Consider the following 27,812-nt stretch of genomic DNA (forward strand, 5'->3'; position numbering starts at 1 on the left):
AACAGTGTGGTTAATGATAAGGTGATAAGCGGAGTTGATGGCAAACAAGTGAGTTTGACTGGCAATAAAATAATGAGCATGGATAGTGAAAAAGGATACAAGATTTGAAAGCCGAGTTGGTGGAGATCAGGTAAGAGATGAGGCAAATGCAGAGTGAAATGAAGAGAATTGGAGATATGTATGGAAGAGTGAAGAAGACGAAAACAAATGTCTGTATGAAAAAGGTAACAAAAGACCTGCAAGTGGCATTGTGTGGCGATTCAATTATTAGAGGTGTGGTAAACATAAACATGCACAAGGTTTGTTTTCCAGGAGGTAAAGTGAATAGAGTGATTGAGGAGTTGGATATAAGGAGTAAGCAAGCAAAGGAGTTGGTAGTGGTAGTAGTAGAGACAAATAACATGACTGGAAAGAAGGAGAATGTAAGATTGGATATCAGCAGGTTGTTCAGAAGGATAAATGATAACAGTGTGATAGAAAAGGTTGTCAGCATGTTGCCCAGGTATGACAGTGACGAGATGAGATGGTGAGTAAGAATTAGGAATGATATGTTAGCAGAAATGTGTGAAGAGAAAGGAGTGCAGTTTGTTAATGTGTGGAATGAGTATGAAGGATGATTTGAACTGTATAATAGTGATGAACTGCATTTGAATGGTTTTGGAATGAGACTCCTGCTGGTAGGCAGAATGAGTGCAAAGAATGAATTTGAGCAAGGAAAAAAAAGCGATGTGAAAGATCAGGAAAGTAAGGAAGTGTTGCTTATGAATGGAGAAGTGAATAGCATGTGAGTATAGAGAATGAGAAAAAAATGTGCAAGAGATACCGGGAGACTCAGTGTGGACAAGGAAATGCAGTGTGAGAAAAGTTGATGCTCCAGGAGGATGTGAATGCATGTGTAGACAAAAAGGGAAAGGGATGAACCAGAATATAAGGAAAACAGTTGGATTTGAAGAAGGTTCTGAGAATAGTAAGGAGAAAAAGAAATGGCTGGAGAAAAGTATTCAGAAGTCACATCTAATAAGCGATATCAGTGAAACTTGTTATAGATCTAGGAATGAGCTGTTAGTTTATATAGGAATTTTAAACAAGGGAAATGAAATGGTTGCATTGATTGAGCTTATTTACCCCAAAATTGTTGAAATAAGTGAGACATGGTTGGATGAGGTAATTTCCTGACAGGAATAGAGATAAAAATGGTATGATGTATGTCGTGAAGATAAAAAGGGAGGTGGAGTGCAATTGATGATGTGGGAAAAAAAAAAGTTAGATCCATACAAGGTAGAGATGCAATGGGGAAGGAACAGTGGTAGTAGTTTTGAGGCAGAGGTGATTAGAATAAAATACTTCATTGGATGTTGCTGCAGACCTGGTAATATGGAGGATAGTGACCTTGAAATGTATAAGCAAATTAGCCAAGCAAATGGAAAAAGGTTGATCATTATGTGTGATTTTAATTACAGCAATACCAATTGAATGACAAGATGGAAACTGGAAGTAATGAAAATGATTTTCTTGAATTTGTGAGGGACAACTACCTCAGACAGTATGTAACAGCAGATCTCATCAGAGGATGTAATGATGAGGTGTCAAATCTCCCTCCATTTGGTGAGAGTGACCATAAAGTGATTACCTAGGTGGTTGCAACCATATGAGGATTTCTGTGAGGAAAGGGTATATGTGGAACTGCAAGACTGGTGATTATGAGAAGCTTGAGTGACAACTTGCAGGTGTAGCATGGAATGAGGAGTTGGGTGGAAAGGAAATCAATTCTGCTTGGGTGATATTCTAGAACTATATAGTAGTGAAATGTGAAATGGATGAATGAAGAGATTAAGCTTTGTAATACAAAAAAAAAGGCATTATTGAGGCAACATTAGAGGAGCTGTAATAATCAGTTCAATGAAGAATACAAAGAACAGGCAAGGAGGACGACTGTTGGCAAAAAGTTCTGTATGAGCAGCTGTTATCCAATGAAGCCAAAAAAAAAAAAAAAAAAAAAATCATAGGGAGTTCTTTCGATATGTAAGCTGCAAAAAAAAAAAAAAAAAAAAAAAAAAAAAAAGAATGATTATGGTAGGATGGCATTGATTGGAGAAAATAGTATAAGAACAACTAATGCAGAGTACAGGTAACCTTCGTATAACGTGGTCTATGAATTGTAGTACCCCTTGTTCAACCCGATACCTATACAACACGGTTTCGATAAAAACACAAATTGGTGTAACCCTTTATCTTTTCATATATTTTTCACTGCGCGACTTAATGCACTTTCCTAGCAGGAAATGAAGACAATTTTCAATAATAAACACTTTATATGGTAAACAATTGATGTACATGCATGCTAAAGGGTATTTCCCCTAAAATAAATTCGCTACTTATAATTACATGCATGATAAGGGCAGACGCAAATTTAACAAAGATAAAATTTGATGTTTAAAAATCATAAGTGTGTTAATCTCAAGCTGAACACTTTATTTCTGGTGAGTTGCATACAATATGTAATGCTTTTTCATGTAAAAATTTTAGTTTTATAGTAATGGCTACATAGAAGGCTTTTGCGATATCGTTGAAAACGAAATTAATGAATTAATTGATGGGGAAATAGATTTAAATTAGGAGGAATTGATGCAATTGATAGATGATGTCGAACCAAATGGCAGGAAAAGTTCTGCTGGAGATTCTAATTGTGATGAATCCATTAAAGAATTCAGTTTAAAGATTATTAGCAGAAGAATTGGATTTGGTAAGAAAGTTGGGAAGTTATGCGGATAATATCCCTCAATGGAGCTCTCCAGAAAATTCACAAGACAATTGGATATTTAGCTCCATATTATGAACTTAATAATAAAAAATAAAAAAAATTGCAGCATAGCAGTAAGCAAGGTCTTATTACTGACTTCTTGATAACTAAACCAGCCAAAGAATGCAATGACAATTTTGCAAATGATTGCCAAGAGATTTCAAGTGATGACAACGTCCGGCCACTCATTAATAAAGAACATCTACGAAATGTTAGTTTGGAAGACAGTGATGACGATTAAAATATGCACTTTATTTTATTTTGCCTAAAACATTTATGCGTTATGGGCAATGAAGTTTATGTACAATTTGTATTTTTATAAGTTTATGCTATGTATTTTGTTTCATAGTTTGTTTTCTTAACTTATATGAATTACCTCAATTAAATGAAAATATTTTTGGTAGATATGTCATTGTTATTTATATCTTCTTCTTCTTCTTCTTCTGCAGCTTCTCCCACTTAAGTGGGGTCACTTAAGTGGGAGAAGTTATTTATTATATTGTTATTTATATAATTAAAAAAAAAAAAACTATTTCAGAACATAACCCTACTTTTTCTATGTTCCACAGCATATCTGTGGAACTTAACATCTGCGTTACACGAGGGTTACCTGTATATACTTGAGATATTTAATCAGCAGTTCATATGTCCTTGGTCATGATATAGTCATGATGTCCTTGTAAATGTGACATTTTGGAGGGTTTGAGAGCAGTGGATGATTAAAAGGAGACTGACTGTGAGTGAGGAAAAGGTGTCTTGGGAATTAAGCAAACTTGATATTAATAAGGCTATGGGACTTGATGATATATCACTACATATTTTGAAGGAATATTCCATGGAGTTGTCATCTACCTTGACATACGAGGGTGGTCTGAAAAGTTCTCGGCCTAACAATGAAAAAAAAAAAAAACAAATTTATAATTTCAAAATTATTTTTATTTTTCAATAATTTCCCTTAAGACTATTACATTTATTTCAGCGATGCTCCAGTGCCATTTTCCAGTCCCTGTAGTAGTTCTCAGTAAGATCTGCAAATACCCCTCTACATTTGCAATCACTTCTTGATTTGAAGAAAAATGCTGACAAGCGAGGAAGAGTTTTAGTTTTGGGAAGAGATAGAAGTCAGATGGAGCCAAATCTGGGGAATAGGGTGGATGTTCCAACATTTCATAGTGCCGATCCCTTAATTTTCCCATTGCCAAAAACACCTTTGTTGAGCAGGTGCACTGTCCTGATGAAAGATGTTTTTTTCTTCTGCAAACTGGGTCTTTTCTCACGAATTTTTTCATCTAGTCTGGTTAAAAGATTAGAATAATATTCTCCAGTTATTGTTTTACCCTTTTCAAGATAATTAATAAACAAAATGCCTTTAGCATCCCAAAACACCGATGCCATGACCTTTCCTGCTGATAGAACCGGCTTTGTCTGCTTTTGCTGCTGAACAACTGGCTTCTGTCCACTGTTTTCACTTCTGTTTGGATTTTGGTGTGTAATGGTGAATCCAGGTCTCATCCATAGTAATAACTCAATGCACAAAATCAGTTTTATTCTTGTTAAAACACTCCAAGCAATGTTCAGAGATTTTCATGCGAGTGCATTTTTGATCTGCTGTGAGCAAGCGCAGTACCCATCTTGCACAAAGCCTTTTCATTTGCAATTCTTCATGCAAAATATATCCTACACATTCTTTTGAAATGCCTATAGTCTCAGCAGTTTCACACACTTTGACTCGCTGGTCATCCAATACCATATCGTGCATTGATCAATGATTTCTAGTGTTGTTACACTTTTTGGACATCCTTCATGTGGATCATCTTGAAGGCTGGTACTGCCACGTTTAAATTTGGCACCCATTTCTTAATTATCGAAAATGAAGAAGAGTGCTCATAAATTTTTATGAACTTCGAATGAATTTCTTTTTGCATTAAACGTTCTTTTACAAAGAATTTTATAACTGCACGATACTCAATTTTATCCATTTCAAGGGATACAAACAACACTTTTGCTTCAGACAGCTGTATAAAAAAAAACTACTCTATAGAATGACTTGTAATTTCACATGGATGCTTATGACAGGTGTACCAACTTACAAAAAAAAGTTTTGCCGATAGTGTTGCCATCTATGGTCATGGCCGAGAACTTTTCAGACACCCCTCATATTTTAATTACTAAGTTAATAAGCCGAAAGGCTTATTAACTTAGTAATTAAAACTTATTAACTTAGTAAAAAAAACATAAAGGGATTTACCATCCCCCTTTCTATTAACCCTCATATTTATTTAATGTGAGTCTTACATTGGGTCAAGGAGTTGAAGGAAGACAGGCTAGATTATACTGCTTCATAATGGAGGTTACAGAATTCAAGCATCAAATTATAGGCCATTCTGTGTGTCAGGTATTGTTAAAGTGTTGGAAAAGTTGCTGAAAATAAGGATCCCAAATTGGGTTGAGAATAATCATATTATCTGTGACAGACAGCACTAGCACTAAAGGGAGGTCATGTTTTAGTAATCTACTTACTTATTATAATAAGGTGATCTCTGAAGATAATTTGAATGTGTTTAAAGCACTGTATGATGAGCTGTGCATATGACAAAAGGGACTTACTAGATGGGTCTCTGACTCCATGGGATCTTAGGATAATAATAATGCACTTTTGGGCTTTGCCCAAAGATACCACATAAACTAGTGTTACATAAATTATAGGATATAGGATTTGAATATTGACTTTGATAACAGGTATCAGAAAGTGGTATGGAGTCTTAGCTTGCCAGATTTAAGGTTTTTTGATTGTCAACAATGTGAAGATAGGTGAAGCAATATGGTATGTCATTGATATGCAGCACTAAGAATGACATGAGTTGCTTTTCTCATACAAATCATCTAAGAGTGCGAGCAGTTATTACTTGTCACTACCCATACAGTTCAGCTCCAACTTTATCAAACCGACTTTTCATCCTCCTCCTTTGTTTCCTATAAACACTTCAACTTTCTTCTCTAACCACTTGTCCACAGAGTATTGTCATAGCATAGGTCTTGGGGCCTCTCATGTGTAAGGCTGATATTTTATTTAAAAAAAAAATTTCCCATCCTATTTTCCTTGCATTTGTTATGTCAGTTGACCTGTCATTTGAAAACCTTAAAATTCTGATGGGGCAGATAATTCTATCTGCATAGTCAATTATAGCTATCAATTGTGCATGCTCCTTTGATTGGTTTGCCTGTTGGGATGAAAAAACTCTAGTCTCTGTCCTTGTGTGATGAATTATCTTGCATTACTTCCACTCATTAGAAATTTTGCATGTGTTGAGACCAAAATTTGAGCATTCCGATCAAGGATATTGCTGACTCTTTGGCATATCCCTTTAGCACCTATACCACTCTATCACTCCAACTGCTGTGTTGAAGTCAACTCTTGTAACAACTTCGGTATTTCTAGGTCATCTCCCTCTGTTTTGTTCAGTTCCTCCCTGGTATACATCTCTTTAATGGATTGTCCCAGAATGCATTATTATGTGAAAACTTGACATATTAGCTGTTTCTTGTGCATCTGACATGTTTATGCCACATCTACTTTATAGTTAAGGCTGGTATTTATAATAAGACCATTCTTAGTTAAATCTCTTGTGTACCTTGTCACCTCGTAAGTCAACACATCATCACTCTCACTGGTTGGAAGCATAATAGTCAACCCATTTATGGAAGGATTTTCGGATGCTGTTACTAGTCAATGTTCTTGTATTCACTGAGTAACTCTATTCATTTACTTGTCCATCATCTTGCATGTTTCCTCTTCTCTCCGTCTGTATAATCATAGTTGAAATGATAGTCTGTATCATTCACATCCATAAGATTTTACAAGGGGATTATCAAAATAATGAAAAAAACACCGATAGAAAAAAAAAAAGTGATACAATGTGGAATATGCAAATCACAGAGATGTCATCCATGATGTGAAGTATATATGGTGCAGTATGATATCAGCTATCAAATAGCAGTGCCATGGTTGATGTTGAAGTAGCTGTTGTGCAGCTAGTGTGCAAAACATCTGACCTCAGTGACCTCCAAAAAGTTTTGATCATTGTAGTGCAGCTTTCAGGAGCTGCTGTAACCAAAACTGCAGAAACCATAGGTATATCATGAGACACAGTATCAAAGATTATGGCAAGGTATGGAAACAGACAAGGCATTGTCTCCAATCAGTTCTCCAAGGTTCGATCACATTTTCTGCCTGCAACATCGCTAACACAGTTGGGAAATATTTTGCAGGAAGAATGGTCCCAAATTCCATTATTTTATGTACATAACTTGTATAGTCTGTTCAACATTGAATTCATGGTGTTCTAACAGCCTGATGTCGGCCAACAGCTTATTAATAAAAAAAAAAAAATAATAAATAAATAAAATAAAATTGTTGGTTTTTCCATTATTTTGATATACCCCTCTGTCTATACAGTTCACAATCCTCTGCAGATGATCCTGGTCTCTGGTTGCACCCAACTGTTCCCCTCCATGTGGGGCACCTGTTCGTGGTGGCAGGGGACCTCCCAGTGATGGTACTGGCCCTTTTCATTCTTCCTCCTTTACTTTGCTTTTCTTCCCATATTCTTCGCTCTACTTCTCCTAAGTATTTTTCACTATCCTTTTTTCCAGACCACCATCGCTGGGATCCAATGCCCTTCCGCTGTGTTTGCTGTGCGGTGCGACCTGTGGACATCCGGAAAGGTGGGGGGGAAGGGAATCCTGGTAGTCTTGCACTACTTTGGCCCCTGCTTTGGCAAGACGGGTGGTCCTGGATGGCCCAGCTAGGATCAATCGACTAGTGGGCTTGTCTGCAAGGGTCAATGGTGTTGCACTAAGTTTCTGACCCCATGGTCCGGGATCGGGATTCTAGGCTTGCTATAGTGCCGGTATAGCATCTGGGGGTAGCCCTGGCGTTCCACTCCTGAGCGCAGTCATTGCTTGACAGGCAGTGGGTGTCCATGGTGGGTGGGAAGCTCTGGCACCGAACCAAACACTTCTTGAGCATGAATCCTTCATTCTCAAATGTTTCAGGGCCCCAGCAAAGTCCCACCCAAGTACTGATACCATAGATACAGCATATGGAAACAAAAGTAAGAAACAAAAGACATATGATGCTAACATAAATGTACCAACATTTTTAATCATTCATGCTACAGGTGAAAAACCAATAGGGAAAATGTCACCCTTCTTTATTCAAAAAGGTTTAGAAGGACTGTCAGGACCTCCCAAAACTGTTAAGAAATTGTGTTCTGGTGTTGTCCTTGTGGAAACATTGTGTCAGCAACATTCTGAGAAGCTACGGAGAGCAACAACAATATGTGGAATAGAAATTACAGTAACACTTCATAAAATACTTAACTCCTATAGAGGAGTGATATCAGAATGGGATCTCCTTGATGTTCCTGATGAGGAGATATGTTTCAGAACTTAAAGATCAAGGAGTGACAGGTGTGAGGCTCGTCCTGATATGTAGGGATGGTCGCCTAGTTCCAACCAAGAACAGCATCCTTACTTTTGATACACTTAAGCCTCCAACATCTGTAAAAGCAGGGTATCTCAGCTATTCTGTTAGAATGTACATCCCTAACCTACTGAGATGCTTTAAATGTGGATGTGGTTCTACTACCTGTGCTCGATGTGGTAGTAAAGAGCATGATAACAAATTTTGCTGTACAAAAAAAAGCTAAATGTGTCAGCTGTCAGGGAAATCATCCAGCTTACTCTCATGCATGTCAGAAATGGAAAGATGAGAAAGAAATACAAAGAATGAAAACAAAGCAAAACATAACATACCAGGATACAAAAAGAAAGCTAGCCACTATCACACCTGCTCTGCGATCCTCTTATGCTGAGAAGGTGACAATTAAGAAAGTGACAGTAGCACCTCAAACTTGTATGTCTGTTCCACCATCTGATAATTTCACCATACCTGCACCTTATGATCATAAGGTGCAGACTCCAAAAATGATCCCACTCGATGAAAACCCACTTGTCAAAAAAATAATGGCAAAGATATCACTTAAAGATAAACCACCAGATACTCCCACAGAAAAAATGGATACTTCAGTACCCAGTGAAAGTAAACTAAACTAAACTTAACAACTGATCCTAACGATCCTAACACATTAGACGTATTGAATACTCTACCAGAGGAAGAGATGGACACTGGCCATCCACATTTCCCCAAAACAGTTGATAAATATAAATATGACAAAGGTAAGCCCTCAATCTCAAAAACCAGACAAGTTTATAAAACCAAAACAACAGGAAAATTTGTGCAATGGAACTGTCGTGAATTTTGCCAGAATATCGATGATATCAAGATTTTGTTGCAGAAACACAAACCTTTCTGTTTCTGTCTACAGGAAACGTACTTAAGATCCAATGAGGACTCTACCTTTAGGAATTTCACTGTTGTATGCAAGGATAGAACTGTAGGTGGTTGCTGATGGAGGAGTAGCTATCCTAGTGGGCAGTCATATTCCTTTCCATCAGATCCAACTTAATACTTCTCTGGAAGCAGTAGCAATTCGCTTCTCCATGGGATTTCTTATTACACTATGTTCAATTTATTTACCACCAAGTACTGAGTTAAATGAAACTGATCTTGATAACCTTATCTTGCAACTGCCTGAACCCATACTTTTGATGGGTGACTTTAATGGTCACAATACTCGGTGGGTGTATTGTGATAGTAGACGAGGTCAAATCATTGAAAGAATTCTTGATAATAATAACCTCTCTTAAATAATAAACTCAATACTTTCTTCCATATGCCTACCAGTTCATATTCTGCAACTGATCTTACAATCTGCTCCCCCTCCATATTTCCACTGCTCACGTGGGACGTTGAAGAGAACATATATGGAAGTGATCACTTTCCTGTTCTCTGCACAATGTCTTCATAGGAATCATGTTCACCACCATGGATATTTATATGGAAAATGGACCAGGCTGACTGGAACACTTTCTTTCATCTTACAAAATTTAATGCTGATGCTATCAGTCAAACGCCTATCAATGAAGCGGTAAAATATATAACAGAGTGCATTGTCGAGGCAGCAACAGCCCCCATCCCAAAAACATCATCTCGGTTTCCACTCTATTCAAGGCTTTGGATAGAGTGGAATGTCAGACAGCCAAAAAAGATCAACACAGAGCATGGGATATATTTCGTAGATATCGCACCACATCAAACCTTATAGCTTTCAAGTGTGTGCTAGCCAATGCGCACTATGTGAGCCTTCAGAGTCAAAAATAATCATGGATCCAATTTATTACATCAATTAATCGAATGACCAGCCCAAAAATTGTATGGTATAAAATCTGGAAAATGAAAGGCAGATATAGAACACATTGTTTGTCTACCTTATACCATAATGGAAGTGTTATTGCTGATTCCAAAGCCATTGCAGACGCTCTGTGAGAAAATTTTTCTAGAATCTCAGCAATAGCTTCATATCCTCCTGAATTTTTAATTCTGAAAGAACAGCAAGAGAAACAAAAGCTAAATTTTTCTACCAATGTTTTTGAGCCATACAATCAGCCATTTGATAAGGAGGAACTAAAACGAGCTCTCCTACTATCTCACCCTAGTGCAGTAGGGCCTGATGACATCCATTATGAAATGATAAAACATCTACCATCATCGTCTATGGATCTCCTTCTCTTACTGTACAATAGAATACTTGTAGGGGAAGAGTTTCCAAATTCTTGGCATAAGTCAATTGTCATTGCTATCCTAAAACCAGAAAAAGATCCAACACAAGTAAATAATTATCAACCCATTGCTCTGACCAGCTGTCTTTGTAAGATACTAGAGAAAATGGTTAATGCCAGACTTCTCTGGTATTTAGAAAGCAACAATCTTTTCTCCAATCCACAATGTGGGTTCTGTAGACATCACTCAACTTTATACCATTTGGTTCGTTTAGAAACTTTTATGAAAGATGCATTTCTGAAGCAAGAATAGCTTGTTTCATTTTTTTTTTTTTTTTTGACATGGAAAAAGCTTATGGCACAACCTGGAGATATGGCATATTATAAAAGACCTCTATAACCTGGGTCTTAAAGGACACCTTCCTGTATTTATTAAAAACTTTTTTTTCCAGGCGAATTTTCCAAGTCAGAGTGGGAAATACGTTATCTCAATCATATCGTCAAAACAGGGTGTTCCCCAAGGCTCTGTCTTAAGTGTGACACTTTTTGCTGTTAAAATTAACTCAATCACTGAATAGCTTCCTCCCATTGTAGACAGTGCTCTATATGTTAATGACTTCACAATTTACTGCCACTCCCATAACATGAGGGTAATTGAAAGACAACTTCAGCAAGCAATTGATCATATTTCTCTGTGGGCTATTAGTAATGGGCTTGGGTTTTTGACAGAAAAAAGTGTCTGTGTACACGTCAAAATGCACTCTTCACCCAGATCTTGAATTAAGAATGGGATGCACTATTATTCCAGTAGCTACAGAAGCCAAATTTTTGGCACTGATCTTTGACAGTAAACTTATATTTCTAGCACACATTCGTCAACTAAGAGAAAAGTGCAAGAGAGTGTTGAACCTTCTTTGCACTCTATCCTCTACTGAGTGGGGTGCTGACCGAGCTTCATTACTCCTCCATCTTTATCATACACTTATATGTTCAAAGCTGGATTATGGATCTCAAGTCTGTGGTTTTGCAACACAGAGTAACCTGTGATGGTTGGATTCCATCCATCATCAGGGTATACAGATAGCTACTGGTGCCTTTTACACATCACCCACTCAGTCTTTATGTTGAAGCAAATGAACCAGCTCTATCACTTTGATGGAAACAGTTGTCTCTTAATTATGCCCTAAAGATAGTCTCTCCCAGATCATCCTGCATGGACTAGTCTCTTTTCTCTTCACTGGGAAGCTCAATACCACACACTTCAAACTGCCATACGTCCTTTTGGTATGCGTATTAAAGAGACTATGCAAGCTCTTGGTATAAATGTACAGTGGCATTTATACCAAGAAAATTTAGTGTAGGCAATGTTGACAACATTGCCTACACTAAACATAACAGCATCCCTCCATGGCACACCATCCTGCAACCTCTCACTTTGTCAGCTACAGAAATCTCATACTCCAGCATCTGTCTACTTCCAATTGTTTAATGCACACAGAACAGCACACTCTGATTTCTTGCCTATCTATACTGATGGTTCAAGAACTAATACCTCTGTTGGCTGTGCTGCTGTGTTTCCTGACATTATCTCCAACCAGATCCCACCTGATTGCAGTAATTATACAGCAGAGTTACATGCCATTCAGCTTGCACTTGTTCATATAAAAGAAAACTGCTACCAAAAGTGTATAATTTATACAGACTCATTAGCTCTTTACAGGCTATCTCCTCTCCTATGCATAATCCACATCCCATACTTTATGAGGTGTTACACCTGTTTCACAAAATGAAATCCTTAATTTTGATATTCAGTTGTGCTGGATTCCCAGCCACATTGGATTAAAGGAAATGAGGCTGCAGATGTAGCTGCTAAATCAGCTCAAACTTTCTCCACATGCTGTTTGACAGTACCATATATATATAGACTACAGACAGTTTATGATCAAAGTCAATTGCTCAATTGCAGTCATCATGGCAGGAAGCATTAACAAACAAATTATATGACATTAAACCTGAAATCAAGCATTGGCTTTCTAGTCAATGAATAAAGAGAAGAGAGGAAGTTGTTCTCACTAGGCTCTGCATAGGTCACAGTCATCTTACACATTCTTATTTACTGAGAGCTAATGACCCTCCCATGCATGAAAAATGCAATACACATCTCACTATTTATCATATTCTGATAGAGTGCCAGCACTTTGCACGAGAGAGGAATGAAATTTTTGCCTACCTGGCCAGACTATATACATTCAGGCAGATGCTGACAGACTCGGGTAGATTGGATGATGCTTTTTAATTTTTTACAAAGAATTAATTTATACAAACACATTTGACTGTAATTTTATTTATATGTAAATATTGTATTGCTTCGCTTAACTTTTGGACGTATATATTACAAAATATGCAATGTTTTGTGATGTATATGTGCAAGAGTTGATTACTAATGTATATATTATTCATTAGGTTAATTTCTGATCAATCATGTATTTCTGTAGCCTTGTCTTACCTTGTTGTAATTTTGCTAATATGTAAATACCACACTGCTAAACTTAATTTTTATGCATACATAATGTATAATAATTCCTCTTTAACTCTGTGTATTACTGTAATAACATTTGTTGTAAACTTATTGTAGTAATCTTATATGTAGACACTGCATTCCTTGGCTTGGTGTTGCACATGCATTTTGTTTATTAACTTATATTGTTGTCTAATTATGTACTGCCTTAAATGCTGCAGTAATTTTGTTTATATGTAGATACTGCATTGCCCAGCTTAACTTTTGTGCATACATATTTACTAATTTTTTTGACTAATTATGTATTGCTCTAGGACACCTTGTAATTTTGTTTATATATAGATACCAAATTGACAAATTTTATTTTTATGCATGCATGTTGTATAATAATTCCTTTTTGCCTATTTATGTATGACTGTAAAAACATCTGTTATAATTTTAACTATATGCATTCCTTGGCTTGTACACACATTTTGTTTATTTAACTTGTATTGTTGTTGAAAATTTTTGTACTACTATAACCTTTAACCTTGTGTGTTGCTGTACCGTCTGCAGCAATTCTGTTTTTATGTAGATGCTACTTTATGGAACCTAATTTTTGTACAGCCATATTGTTTACAATTTTCTTTAACTGCTTATGTATAGTTGTAACTTTAGTATGACCTTTGTAGTTTTTGTGCCAAATAAATGATAAACCAACCAACCAACCAACCAACCAACCCAATTGTTCCTTTTGTGCTGTTAATATCTGTCTCACGCTAAACAGCCCTCAGACCCATTTCCTGCATTGCTCTCCCTCCTATCTTTTCTATGTCCCATCACATTCTGTAATAATATCCTCTGTCAGCCAAGTTGCACAATTCTGCAATTTTTAGTTTCACTATGTATACAATGACCTCACCTTTATTCCTGCTGCTTCTAGCATTAGTGCATATACTTCAAGTACTGAAACTCTTGAAAACTTTTAATAACTTATGTTTCTATCATATTCCCTCTTCTACAAACATTCAGTCTCTCATCGTAACAAGCATTCTACAGACCTGTCAGTATCTTGGTTACTTATCTCTGGATTCTCCTGACCGACCACATGCTCATTCTCTGAAGAAATGTAGACTACCAAACCAGTGCATAATAGCTTATCTGAGTCTTTATTCGCCAGCAAAGGTTGGTCGATTGGTAGAGCCTCTGCTACTAAAGGCTCACTCAAAAAGTTAAGCAAGTTTGAGCACGGTTAGTAGTCGGAAGGGATCAATCGTTCAGTTGTGTTAGCACACCCTCCCTCGATGAGTCTTTGGACTCCCTGGAGGTGTTGCATAATAATAATAATATAATAATTTATAAAGGGGATAATAATTTCCTTACCTTCATATTGTTTTGCCCAGTTTTGTGCAGATCGACACAAAACAGTACTTCAGCTCTGTCTGAGAATCCACCCAAATCCCTAGTTTAATTAGTTTCTTGCACTGCAATCAACATTGTCAGCCTTGTTTGCTGAGTAGATAGCTTTTCTGCTTTGCTACCAGTAGGGCCTGGATTTGCATCCTACTGCAGACCCCTTTCATTCTGATTCACAGAGGACTAAGGGGGACATTAATGCTCGGGTGATCATATTAGTAGCACACCACTGTTCACTTGCATTCTTCTTGATGATCTCACTGATTGGGTTTATTCACCCAAAAATTGCTGGACTAAGTGAAACATGGTTGAATGAGGATATCCCAAAGAGAATACAAATGAAAGGGTTGAGTGCTTTTTGCGATAATAGAAAGGACAAGAGGGGGGGGGAGCACTTCTGCTGATGGCAGGGAAATTATGCCAACTTAAAGCAGACATGAAAGAGGCAAATAGTGGCACTGGTTTTAAGGAAATGTGGTGTCAGGTGATTGACAGGAAGAGATATTTAGTTGGATGTTGCTATAGGCAAGGGAATGTGAAGCGTGGTGATGAAGAAATGTATAAGCAACTTGGGTCAGTGAACAATGGAAGGGTGATTATTATGACTGATTTTAATTATGGTGGTATAGATTAGAATAAAGAGATAGTATTTGGTAATAAGGAAAATTAATTTCTTGAGTTCTTGAGAAACATCTATCTCAGGCAGCATGTAAAGGAAGGCACATGAGAATTGAGAGTTTTAGATGTGATCATTTCATCAGAAGATGTGATTCTGAGTGGCTTCACCCTTTGCTGCAGTTGGTAAGAGTGATCATGAAGGGATCCACCTGGGTTGTGACAAGTCATGAAAACTTCTGTGAGGAATGGATATGTATGGAGTTTATATGGCTGGTGATTATGACAAGCTTAGGAAAGAGCTTTGTCTTGAAACATTGTCCTCAACAAAGGAGTAAAAGTCAATGGAATACCAATCACACACATCATATATGCAGATGACATAGTAATTATTTAAGATAACAAATGAAATCTCTAATATCAACTTCAAAAATTACAAGAAACCTGCAGAAATTATATGATTATAAATTCAAGTAAAACTAAGATAATGAAAAATGGAAGACACCCAGAAGATATATAGATAATAGTTAATTGGGAAATCACACAAGTTAATTTTTAATTCCTATTAGCATATTTGATTTCAAATTTAAATGACATATCAGCAATAAAACACAGGCTCTACATAGCATGGTCGATGATGAATAAACAGAATAAAATTTGGAAAAACAAAACTCCTACAATTCTAGAAATAAAATTATACGAAATTACCACACTACCAATATGGTAGTGTGGTAATTTCTGCCCCATAGTATGGTAATATACCATACTATGGGGCAGAAACTTGGACCTTAAAAAAGAAGCAGAGAGGAAACTGTTGGCTTTTGAAATGAAATGCTTCACAAAAATCAACAGAACTCATTGGACAGAACCTAAGACAAATGCACAAGTGATGCAATGTTTTACTATTCCTACCTCAACAATTCTTAACATAGTTAAAAAAGCATCAATTCTGTTTGTTTGGTCACATTGTGTGAATGGAACCAGACAGACTGCCTGGTATTTGAGGGCACTGTGGAGGATACAAAACCCAGCAAAAGACCAAGATTAATATGGTGTAAAGTCCTTAGAACTGCATTGGACTTTCAAAGCTGTTGTCATATGAAAGAGCTTGCTTCGGACAGAGAACATTGGAAGGCTCTTATCTGCATGGGACTCAACCCTTCTTCTTCATCATCATCAAATTCCTGCCATGTACTCTCAAGGGGTGTACAGGATATGATAGTACTACATGAAAAAAATTACATCATTACTAACTTCCTATCTACAATTTTCCTCCAAATCAGTCTGTTACTTGTCAAGACTCCTACATTATCAGATCTTATATTTCTATCATCTAAGGCACTTTGTATCGTATCAATCCACCTATATCTTTGTCTTCCTCTGGGTCGTTTTGCTGCCAACCTGGCAGAGAACACTTGTTTTGCTAATCTTTCTTCGCCCATTCTGTTTAAGTGACCATACGACCTGAGATTAGCGCTGCTAATGCATTCCTGGACTGACAATGTCAAGTTTTTTCCTAATATCCTCGTTTTTAATATGATATTGCCATTGATGCCATCTGTTCATGCCTCTAATCTTTCTCAGGACTCTCATATCTGCGGTTTCTAGTCTTTGGTCAAGTGTTTTACTTCTGACCCAGCTCTCAGATCCATAAGTTAACATTGGTTTGAACACTGTCTTGTATACAGCTAATTTAGTGTTCTGACTAATTTCTCTCTTATTCCATATGAATTTATTCAATTGACTTCCCACCATACCAGCTTTGCTGATTCTGTTGTCTATTTCTATATTTAATTTACCATCTTCAGTAAAAATCGTGCCTAAGTAGCTGAAATGTTTTACTTTTTCCACAGGTTCTCCATTCACAACACAGTTGACATTTTCAATGATTCTGCCTATTTTCATTGTCTTTGTCTTTTTATTGCTGACCTTCATACCATATCCATTACAACAGCTGTTCAATTTAGTCAGAGAATCTTGCAGACTTGTAGCGGATTTATTTAGAAGTATAACATCATCCGCATAAAGCAAAGAGCTGACATTAACATCTCCAATTTTGATATCATGTTTAATACCACTTTCCTTCATAATGTGATCCATATAGATAATGAATAACAGAGGGGATAATGTACATCCTTGTCTCACACCAGATTTAACATTAAACCATCTTCCTGTACTTCCTTCAATTCTAACTGCTGACTCACAACTCAAATAAAGACTAAGTATTGCTTGATATAATGCCCGATTGACACCATATAACTGTAGGGTATTGAATAGCTTCTCTCTTGGCACCTTGTAACATGCCTTTTCCAAATCGACAAAACTTAAATACAGATCTCTGTTATATTCCCATGCTTTCTCGACTATTTGTCATAAAGTGAAGATCTGATCCTGACAGCCTCTATTTGGACTGAATCCAGCTTGTTCTTCACCCAGCTTTTCTTCCACAATTCTTCTCAACTGTTTCTCAAGTATACTTGCATAGATCTTGCCAGGAACACTCAGTAGGGAAATATCTCTGTAATTCTCACATTCAGTTTTATTTCCCTTTTTATATATGGGTACTACGAGAGCTCTACTCCGATCACCGGGAATTCATCCCTCTGTCCAGGCTTTCTGAACTATGCAGTGCAGCCACTGTAAGACTCTTATACCACCATACTTCAGCATTTCTGGTTGAATATCATCTACTCCTGCTGCCTTTTCACATTTCAAGCCTTTGATGGCTTTTTTCTACTTCAAGTATGGATATGTATTTCTGACTGCATGCCTGGTCAGTGTTTTTTACCACTGTGCTCTCATCACTGCTTGTTTCATTTAGCAGTTTTTCAAAGTAATTACTCCATACTTCAAGGATATCTTTTTCTCCATTTTCATGTCACCTTTATAATCTCTAACTCCTTTTACAGCACTCTTTCCTCCATTCCTAAGCTTCTTCAACAACCTCCATAATATTTTGCCACCTTCTTGATATTTATTTTGTATATTCTTGCCAAAGTACTCCCATTACTTTTGTTTAGCTAGTTTTACACAGTGTCTCTATATTCTCTAAGAGCACAAGCTGACTTATTTGACAGGAACTTTTGATATGCTTTCTTCTTTTCCTTCACTGCCTCTTTAACTTCCTGTGTCCACCAGGGAGTTCTGATTTTTTTATCCTTGCAGACAACCTCACCACATGCCTCTCTGGCAGAATCAATCAATGTTTTCTTCAGAGTTTGCCACTGAATCTCCAAGGTTTGATTCCTGTTCTCAAACTCTTTCATTTTTTTTTTCAATAATCTTTGTGTATTTTAGTCTACAGTTCACATCTGAGAGCTGCTCAACTTTTATTCGCTTTAAAACTTTCTTACATGTTATTCTTTTCAATATGAAATTCAATTTTATTCTGCTCAAGACTAAATAGTGATCACTTCCAGTTTCAAATCCTCTGTACACTCTTGTGTCCTGCACCAGGGAGAAAACATCACTATCAACAATAACATAGTCAATGAGACTTTTCTTATTCCTAGCCTCTTCTCTCCATGTGAATTTGTGCACATTTTTATGTTGGAACATGGTGTTAGTAATAACCATTCCATGTCCTGAGCAGAAATCCAACAGATATTTGCCATTATTATTAGCTTTGCTCTTTTCTCCAAATTTTCCCAAAATATTTTTGTATGTCTCACAATCATTTCCTATTCTACTATTTAGATCCCCAACAAGGACCAACTTTTCCTTTTTCATCGTGTCAGTTGCTTTTTCTAAAGCCTCAAAAAATTTCTCCACTTCTACCTTAGTAGAACCTTCTGTGGGACCATAGGCACAAATAAGTCTCATTGTCCAGTTCCCCATTCTCATATTTGCCCACATTACTCTACTTGAGACTGACTGCCATTAAAGCAGATTAGCCTCGTATTTTGTGTTGAATACTATGGCTACTCCTTCTTTTCCTTGATTTTATTGCCTGAATATAACATTTTGTATTTATTGCTCAGAAAGATCTCACCAGTTTTGGTCTTTTTTGTTTCCGTCACCCCTATTATGTCGATCTGGTACTTATCTAATTCCTCAGCTAGCTCCATTTCTTTGCCATTCAGGCTTCTTACATTGATAGTACCGATCTTTAACTCTGGGGAAGTTGAGTTGGGGTTTGTTTTCAGATTTGTTCCAGTAGTTAACTTTTCGCTGTTCGCCCTTGTTTCCTGGCGAAAACAACGGGGGCTTTGTTTAACCAGGCGACGTCCCAGCTGGCATGAAATTTTGTCATGTTCTACCATCATTTTTTATTTTGGTTTAACCAATAAGAATACAATTTGGTTGGCTAAATCCCAAATTGCCAGCCCATCCTCATTCGTTCAGTATCCAAGTAGATACCCAAGAGGGTGCACCACGAGGTGAGGATTGGACATTAAGCAACCCTTCTTGAGGATGGAAAAGAAGGAGACAGATTGGAGCTATAGATTGGAATGAGGAGTTGAGTGGTAAGGAAATAAATGTTGCTTGGGAACCAACAAAGAAATACATAACATTAATGTATGAATGTATTCAAAAGATCTAAAGGCTGAATAAGGTAGGTGTAAAATGGATGAATGAGGGGATTAAGCATGAAATCTAGTAGTCCCTTTGAAGGCAGCACAAGATGAATAATTACAATAATCAGTTGCATGAAGAGTATAAAGAGCAGGCCAGAAGAGTTACTCATTTAGTAAGGACAACAAAAGTGATTACGAAACAGAAATTGGTAAATCAGGCCAAGAAAAACCCTCACGAGTTTTTTTCAATATGTGGCAGGTAGAGAAAAAATGGCTATGTTAAAATTTCAATGGATGAAAGTGGAAGATTGGTAACTTGCAATGGACATAGTTGAAGTATTCAGTGAGCAGTATATCATGATGTTTCATCTTCATTGTGAAATCAGAAGCTCAAATGTAGACAATGAAATAAGAGAAGACTTAATGATGAGCAAACAAGAGATGTATGAGGAGTTAAGTAAGCAAGATGTTAATACGGCAATAGGATTTGATGACATATCCCTATGTGTCTTAAGGGAATGTTCCAAGAGTTAGCATCAGCCTTGAGCTACCAAGGTAGCGGAAGGAAGGCAAAATTGTTCCACTTCACAAAGGTGGTGGTGGCAGTAAATTAGAGGCTGATCTGTATATCTGGTAGTGGAAAGGTTGGTGAGGGTTAGAATATAAAAGTGGATTGATTACAGTGATATTCTTTGTACTTATCAGTATAGGTTTGTTAATTATTTCAAAAGAATACTGTCACTAGTAGTGTGTGCCATGATAGACTGTATGAGTAAGCTATAGTATGGAACTGTCAATTCAGTGTTTCCAAGTGTAAGGTTCTGAAATTTGGTAGGTAACAATACACTTGGTGGAGAAATTTTGAAGTTGAGGAGATAAGAGAACTTGGAGTGTTGGTGAACCAGGATATGAAGTTCAGAGCCTCATATTGCACAAATTGTGAAGACATCACATCAGATCATGGTAACAGAGGACCTTAACTTTTAGAAATATAGAGGTTCTGGTTCCTTATATAAGACTTTGATCAGACCTCATATGGATTATTATACACAGATTTGATCCACTGGTTTTCATGATGATGATATTTTTATTTTTAAAGGAACCTGTGGCATAGTATAATTATTAAAAACAACACGTAAGTCCACAGTAATAACTTTAATTAATAAATAAGGTAGATATTTTGTACTAAAACTAATAATACAAAAATCTAATCTAAAAGTTAATCTGTCATCTCTGTCTTTGGTTGGCGTTTACCAAATTCCATGTGAATGTGATGTTTCTTATTTTGGACAAACTGGCCGTTCTGTGGAAAAAAGAATTAAAGAACATCAATATTATATTGATTACAACAAACCTCAGAAATCTGGTCTAGCACAACACAGTATTACCACTACCCATAATATCCAGTGGGATAAAGCTATTCTCCTTCATAGATGCAGGTTCAAATATGAACGCTTCTTTAAAGAAAGTTGTGAAGCTATTTTACACCGACCAAATTTAAATCGAAATGATTGCCTCTCTCTCTCTTGAAAATCTGGGAGACTTTCATTTTATGTAATCATTAAAAAACTAATTATATTAATTATTTATGTATATTATTTCTGGGAAAACTCCCATGTTACTCCTCATTATAAACTATTATAATTACAGCTATTTTGCTTGCTTCAGTTTAGGAGTACCCCTGTTTAAATGTCATTGGCTATTTACTCATGGATTCTTGGGGCATTATGAGTGTAGATGTACTAAAAAGTATATGTAGCCTAAGGAATAGAAAATTGCACATACCTTTTTCTGGGTGTTGTGGCTTTTCCTCAGTCTGCGATGTCGAAAACTGCAGTGTGTGTGTGGCGGGGGGGGGGGGGGGTAGGCAGTTTGGTAGAATAAGTTAGAAAAACCTGGGTTTTTTCGTAATGTATAGAAACATATACTTTTATATAGGGTGGGGAAAAAGTGAAAGGGTTAATTTTTTTAAAATAGGGAGGGGGAAGGGGAAAGGTGGTTGACGGGGTGTGGACCGTTTCGACTATTCGTGGTCGTCATCTGAACACATTGGGAAAGTGGAAGCTATGTCAGGTCGGGTGAGTGCTTCTGTTTTAGAGGTGTTTGTGTTGTCTCCTATTGGTCGGGGTTGTGACCTCAATATTATGTTGTGAAGCTTCCAAACCTCGGAGATTATGTAGGGCCTGTGTACGTTGATGGAGTTCGCGTCACACTTTATAGCTATTGTTTCCGATATTCTGAGACAATAGCTATAAAGTGTGACGCGAACTCCATCAACGTACACAGGCCCTACATAATCTCCGAGGTTTGGAAGCTTCACAACATAATATTGAGGTCACAACCCCGACCAATAGGAGACAACACAAACACCTCTAAAACAGAAGCACTCACCCGACCTGACATAGCTTCCACTTTCCCAATGTGTTCAGATGACGACCACGAATAGTCGAAACGGTCCACACCCCGTCAACCACCTTTCCCCCTCCCCCTCCCTATTTTAAAAAAATTAACCCTTTCACTTTTTCCCCACCCTATATAAAAGTATATGTTTCTATATATTACGAAAAAACCCGGGTTTTTCTAACTTATTCTACCAAACTGCCTCCCCGCCACACACGCTCTGCAGTTTTCGACATCGCAGACTGAGGAAAAGCCACAACACCCAGAAAAAGGTATGTGCAATTTTCTATTCCTTAGGCTACATATACTTTTTAGTACATCTACACTCATAATGCCCCAAGAATCCATGAGTAAATAGCCAATGGCATTTAAACAGGGGTACTCCTAAACTGAAGCAAGCAAAATAGCTGTAATTATAATAATAATTAATTATTTATTCATTTCTTTCATTTCCTAGCTCACGACAACATTGTATTTTAATAGGTGATCCACCGAATGTTCGTTACTTGTATTCTATTCCTTGTTTGTAACACTGAAGATGTGCTATTAGTTTTAGTACGAAATATCTACCTTATTTATTAATTAAAGTTATTACTGTGGCCTTACGAGTTGTTTTTAATACTGATGATATGTTGGAAAGGCTCTGGAGAAGATTAGCCAAGGTCATAACTGCTCTTTGGGATGTGGGATATGAGGACAGATTGAGGGAATGCAATTTGCAAAGCCTCGTGAATAGTCTTTGCAAATAGTGAATTTAAGTTGGTAAAGGGTTGTTACCAGGTTAATATGGAAGAAATTTTTTGTTGAATGGAATAAGGGGGTAGAACAAAGGGACATTCCTGGAAATCTTTGAGTGTGTGACCATGGGAATAATCAGTAGGTTCTTTGCATGGAGAGTGGTTAATGAGTGGAATGCATTGCCTGATATTGTAGTGAATATGGATACGTTGAATGAGTTTAAAGCACCGTTTGATAGACTGGCTTTGTGTCTGCCATTGTTTTAGCTTCCACAGTGAGTTTTGACTTCATGGAGGTCTGGTGTTAATAATAATAATAATTTGGATAATGCTAATTCTCAGATCTGATGTAACAACTGAGGTCTCCAACTCTGCTCAGAGGTCACCCTACCATACAGGATTGTGTGTGTTTTGTGTTAATTGTATATTACACTCTCTGAAGATGGAAATGAAATAATGGAAACATTTAACATTGATTTTAACCTTTCTCAGTGCTGTTTTCTCTCAATTAAATGTCTATCATTAGTGTACTATCATCAGCAGACTTTGATAGGATTAGTGATGATTGAAAGTAAGTTGTTTATATTCTATCACCTACTACTACTACTCAGAAGAATGAGTGGTAGGTGATAGAACAGAGCCTCAAGGCACTCCATCAGTTGTGTAGCTCAAAGAGATGGAGTCATCCACTATGACATGCTGCAAATGACCAGAGAGAAAGAGAATGCTGGTCATGGTTTCAGAGAATGGCAGGTAGACTGAATGATGGTATAATAAATTTAGTTTAATCCTTTATCCAAGTGTGAGCAAACAAAGTTTGCGCCTGAAAGTATCTTCAGGACTGGGGTAAGGTGGTACAACACCAGGCAACTCGTTGCAAAGGTGGAGCAAGCTAACAACACTCCTATCTCAGTATCTCCCATAATGCAAAACACATCTCCTTGTTTTGCATGGAGATGTGTTTTCCCTTAATGCATAACATTATACATGTTATGCATTAAGGGAAGGGCCACTACCCAGACTAGTTTCAACCTTTATTGAGGTCTCTTCAGTGGGAGCCAGGCCCAAGTGGAGATACCAGGCAGAAGCATTAGCAAGGTCATCTCTACCTATAGGAGTTGCCAAACGGTGTGCCACCTTTTTATTAAATTATTCTGGATTTAGAGAAAGATGTTGAAAGTTTATTTTTCACTTGTTTGGACTATAATAAATTTAATTTAATCCTTTATCCAAGTGTGAGCAAACCAAGTTTGCACCTGAAAGTGTCTTCAGGACTGGGGTAAGGTGGTATAGCACTGGCAACTCATTGCAAAGGTGGAGCAAGCTAACATCACTCCTGTCTCAGTATCTCCCATACTATAGGTAGAGATGACCTTGCTAATGCCACTTAGGCCTGGCTCCCACTGAAGAGACCCCAATAAAGGTCGAATCTAGTCTGGGTAGTGGCCCTTCCCTTAATGCATAACATTATACATATCCACAAGGAGATGTGTTTTGCATTATGGGAGATACGGAAATAGGAGTGATGTTAGCTTGCTCCACCTTTGCAACGAGTTGCCTGGTGTTATGCCACCTTACCCCAGTCCTGAAGATACTTTCAGGTGCAAACTTTGTTTGCTCACACTTAGATAAAGGATTGAATGATGGTAGTTTGCTTAGCAGGCCTTGAAGCCTGGCACAATCAAAAGCTCTGCTAACTTTAGAAGGGACCTCCACATTTTTCTGAACATTTCTACATGGGTCCAGCAGTGGATATATAGGCCAAGAGGTCTGCTATGGATCTTGATTGGTAGAATCCATTCTGATTGTCACTGATTAACTGTATGACTGTGTAGCAGAGTCTGAGTTGATTGTTGATTACTTTCTCCATTATTTTGGAGAGCATTGAAGTGATGACTGGTAGGTATAGTTTGACTGTACAGTATTATCTCCAGTTTTTGGAATAGTCTGGATATATGCGTTTTGCTATATGTTGGGATGAATGCTAGCTAATTAAATAAGATTGAGATGATACAGGAAAAGTATTTGGTCTGAAGCGCAACATTTGAGTACATTTAACAAGATGCCATTGGGACCAGAAGACTTTCTTGTTGTCCAAGTTTTTAGTATTCTTCCGATGTATTTTTGCTGAAACCACAGGAGGCATGTGGTTCTCACTGCTATGATTGGAGATGATTGTTTTGGTCACCTGTGTGGGAGTTGGAGGAAAAGGGTGATGCGCTAGAGGTCAGCTCTATATTTAGGTGTTGCAAGAGTAATTTCATCTGGATGAGAGAGAGCATTGGGGTTGCATGTGAGCAAAAATTGCATCCAGTAGCTTTTGCAAGGGATCAAAAATGCAAAACCACCATCCTGTCCAAATGGAAGACATGCCTCTAAAGGCATGTCAACCATTTGGACAAGAGGCAAGTTTTCTGCTATTGGTCTTTATGAAATCAGATTTGAATTTTCTGATGGTTGTTTTGCATTTATTGCATGTTTCAGCATGAACTGAGAGTACTCATTGTAAGCCACTTATGGCAAGCTAGTTTTTTCTTCAACTGCTTTGGAGCACCTTCTGTTGACCCAGGGCTTGGAAAGTGTATGAGAATTTTAGGTAGAATAAGGAATGAAGACCTTCATACCAGTCTGTATAATTTCTTTGACTTGGCCAGGTAGGTGTTTGGGTCAGAATTGCAGAAGCAGTAGTCAGACCATGGAAAGAAGAGGAAACATTTCGGAGGTCATCCTGATCGAGTATCTTTTGTAATGACAAAGGACACAACATTGAGATTAGTAGGAGACATGCACATAATTGTGATATGAGTTACTGAGAGAAGAGGTGATGTATCTGGAAGGAGAACTCGTTAAAAAGAGATCAGTAGTATTGGAAGAGCGGAGAGAGTTAGGAATTCAGGTGGAAAGATGTACAATTCGGGTTAAAGTCATTGCTTGTTTTTCAATTCACATGAAAAGGAATATATGGCATGAAATTCACAAGGAATATATGGCTTTAAAAAAATATTTATTTCCTTGTATTTTCATGTGAATTGAAGAAACCTCATGCCTCCCCCCTCCCCTCCAACTGGCCAGGATGTCTATAGACATCCAGCTAAATCTGGATACTATTCTGTAACAACTATTGCATAATATGAACAAGAAGTGCAATTCAGTCTCACTATTTATCCACCTCGGCTAGTAGGGGTGTTAAAGAACAGCTGCGTACATCATTTATGTTGGTTTTTATGCCATGGATGTTGGTAAACTGGATGTGGAAGTGAATTTTTTTATGGATTCTGGTATGTTTTGTTTATTGTGCTTGGTTTGTATTTTTGTTAGGATTAGTTTTTATGGGAGATTTATTTCAGTTACAGTGTCACTGTATGTTTATACATTTCATTTCTGGTTCATAGTTAGATGAAAGGATAATGGGGGATATTCATGCAGAGAAGATATTCTTGGATATGATAACCTATACACAGAGTGAACAATCTCTTGCCATATAATTGCCTTGACAGTGTCTTCCATATACCACTACTCAGACTCCACACACAGACAACCTGGCAGAGATGATGCACCAGTTGACCAGGAAACTTCCTCACTAATTTACTGACAGGATCATGCCTGTGCACTTTTGGTGGCCAGTGTGACATCACTGTTTTTAACTGATGTAACCTTGAGATTAAAGAGGTTTTGAGTCTCTATGTTTGCATGCCCTTGAAGGATATCTCTCACATTGCAGAAGAGAGGGATGGAGGTAGTGACAGAAATGAGAATCCCTGCTCAGGATGTCACTTTGGATCTCCAAATAAGCCAGGTGGTGACATTTTTTACCTCCAGGCATTGGAGGTTGCTGTAAAATCGTTTTTTGTTCCCTTGTCATGAATTGAAAAATTTTTCTGCATCAGTCCCATAAATTCTCTTTAGTGACTTGGGTTTCTTTCATGTACCTCCTCCCCCCCTATCAGCTGAAGTTACAGACCTTCAGTCTATCCTCATAGTTTTTTCTGTGTACCTGCTACTATCGTGAGGACTTTTTTTTCTGGGTCTTCTCCCCAGCTTCCTCATCACCAAATGACCAAATTTCTCTGAAGCAGTTGAGATGTAGCTACATATCAGATCTCCTTGTATAGAGGGATAAATAATAATCTGATCTTTTCTTTTCAATGTGATCTATTTTAGTCATTTTTTAATGGTATGCCATCTAAACTTGAACTCCTTGTCCACAGTCATTCCCATCAGTTTTTTCAGCCCAGTTTCATCAGTGTAGTACATAGCTTATAGTCTTTTAATATTCAAGTCTTTTGATATACAAAATCTCTTAATATATCAATTGAGTAATAGTAGCCCAAGGGTGGCACACCACTGGTCACCTGCCTTCTTTTGGATTCAGTGGTGACTGAATCCAAAAGACGGCAGGTGACCAGTGGTTTGGACCAGATCCAAAAGAGATGTATATCTCCCAGATATACATCTCTTGGATGTATATCTGTCCATCAGTCATCCTCTTATCCATAACAGGATTCCACATTAGTATCTTATCAGATGTCTTTGTATAGTCCAGAAGTGTGATCATGTAGATATTTGTTTTATCCAACACTTTTAGTCACTTTATTATGAAAAGTGAATAGATTATGAAGGCAGGATCTACCGTTCACAAACCCGTGCTGAACCACATTGCTATTTGCCATTCCAGAATTTTGCCTTTGAGCATCTTCTTTAATGCTACCTCCTCTAAGATACAGGTTGATGAAAGTTTATTTTTCACTTCGTTAGAGTATAATAAATTTAGTTTAATCCTTTATCCAAGTGTGAGAAAACAAAGTTTGCACCTGAAAGTATCTTCAGGACTGGGGTAAGGTGGTACAACACCAGGCCAACTTCTTGCAAAGGTGGAGCAAGCTAACATCACTCCTATCTCAGTATCTCCCATACTGCAAAACACATCTCCTTGCAGATATGTCTAATGTTATGCATTAAGGGAAGGGCCACTACCCAGACTAGTTTCAACCTTTATTGAGAGATGTGTTTTGCATTATGGGAGATACCGAGATAGGAGTGTTGGTAACTTGCTCCACCTTTGCAAGGAGTTGCCCTGGTGTTGTACCACCTTACCCCAGTCCTGAAGATACTTTCAGGTGCAAACTTTGTTTGCTCACACTTGGATA

The 27,812-nt window shown here is 37.4% G+C and overlaps 1 protein-coding gene across 1 annotated transcript in view; it reads left to right on the top strand.

Annotated features, from left to right (window-relative positions):
- The window catches only part of LOC150103039 (putative pyridoxal-dependent decarboxylase domain-containing protein 2), a 468,473-nt gene that overhangs the window by 252,031 nt on the left and 188,630 nt on the right, over positions 1-27,812 (top strand). The window lies entirely within an intron of this gene.

The sequence above is a fragment of the Typopeltis vanoorti genome, chromosome 9 (genome assembly GCF_054136105.1).
Source record: "Typopeltis vanoorti isolate ZY-2024b chromosome 9, IOZ_Tvanoo_1.0, whole genome shotgun sequence".
Taxonomy (NCBI): domain Eukaryota; kingdom Metazoa; phylum Arthropoda; class Arachnida; order Uropygi; family Thelyphonidae; genus Typopeltis; species Typopeltis vanoorti.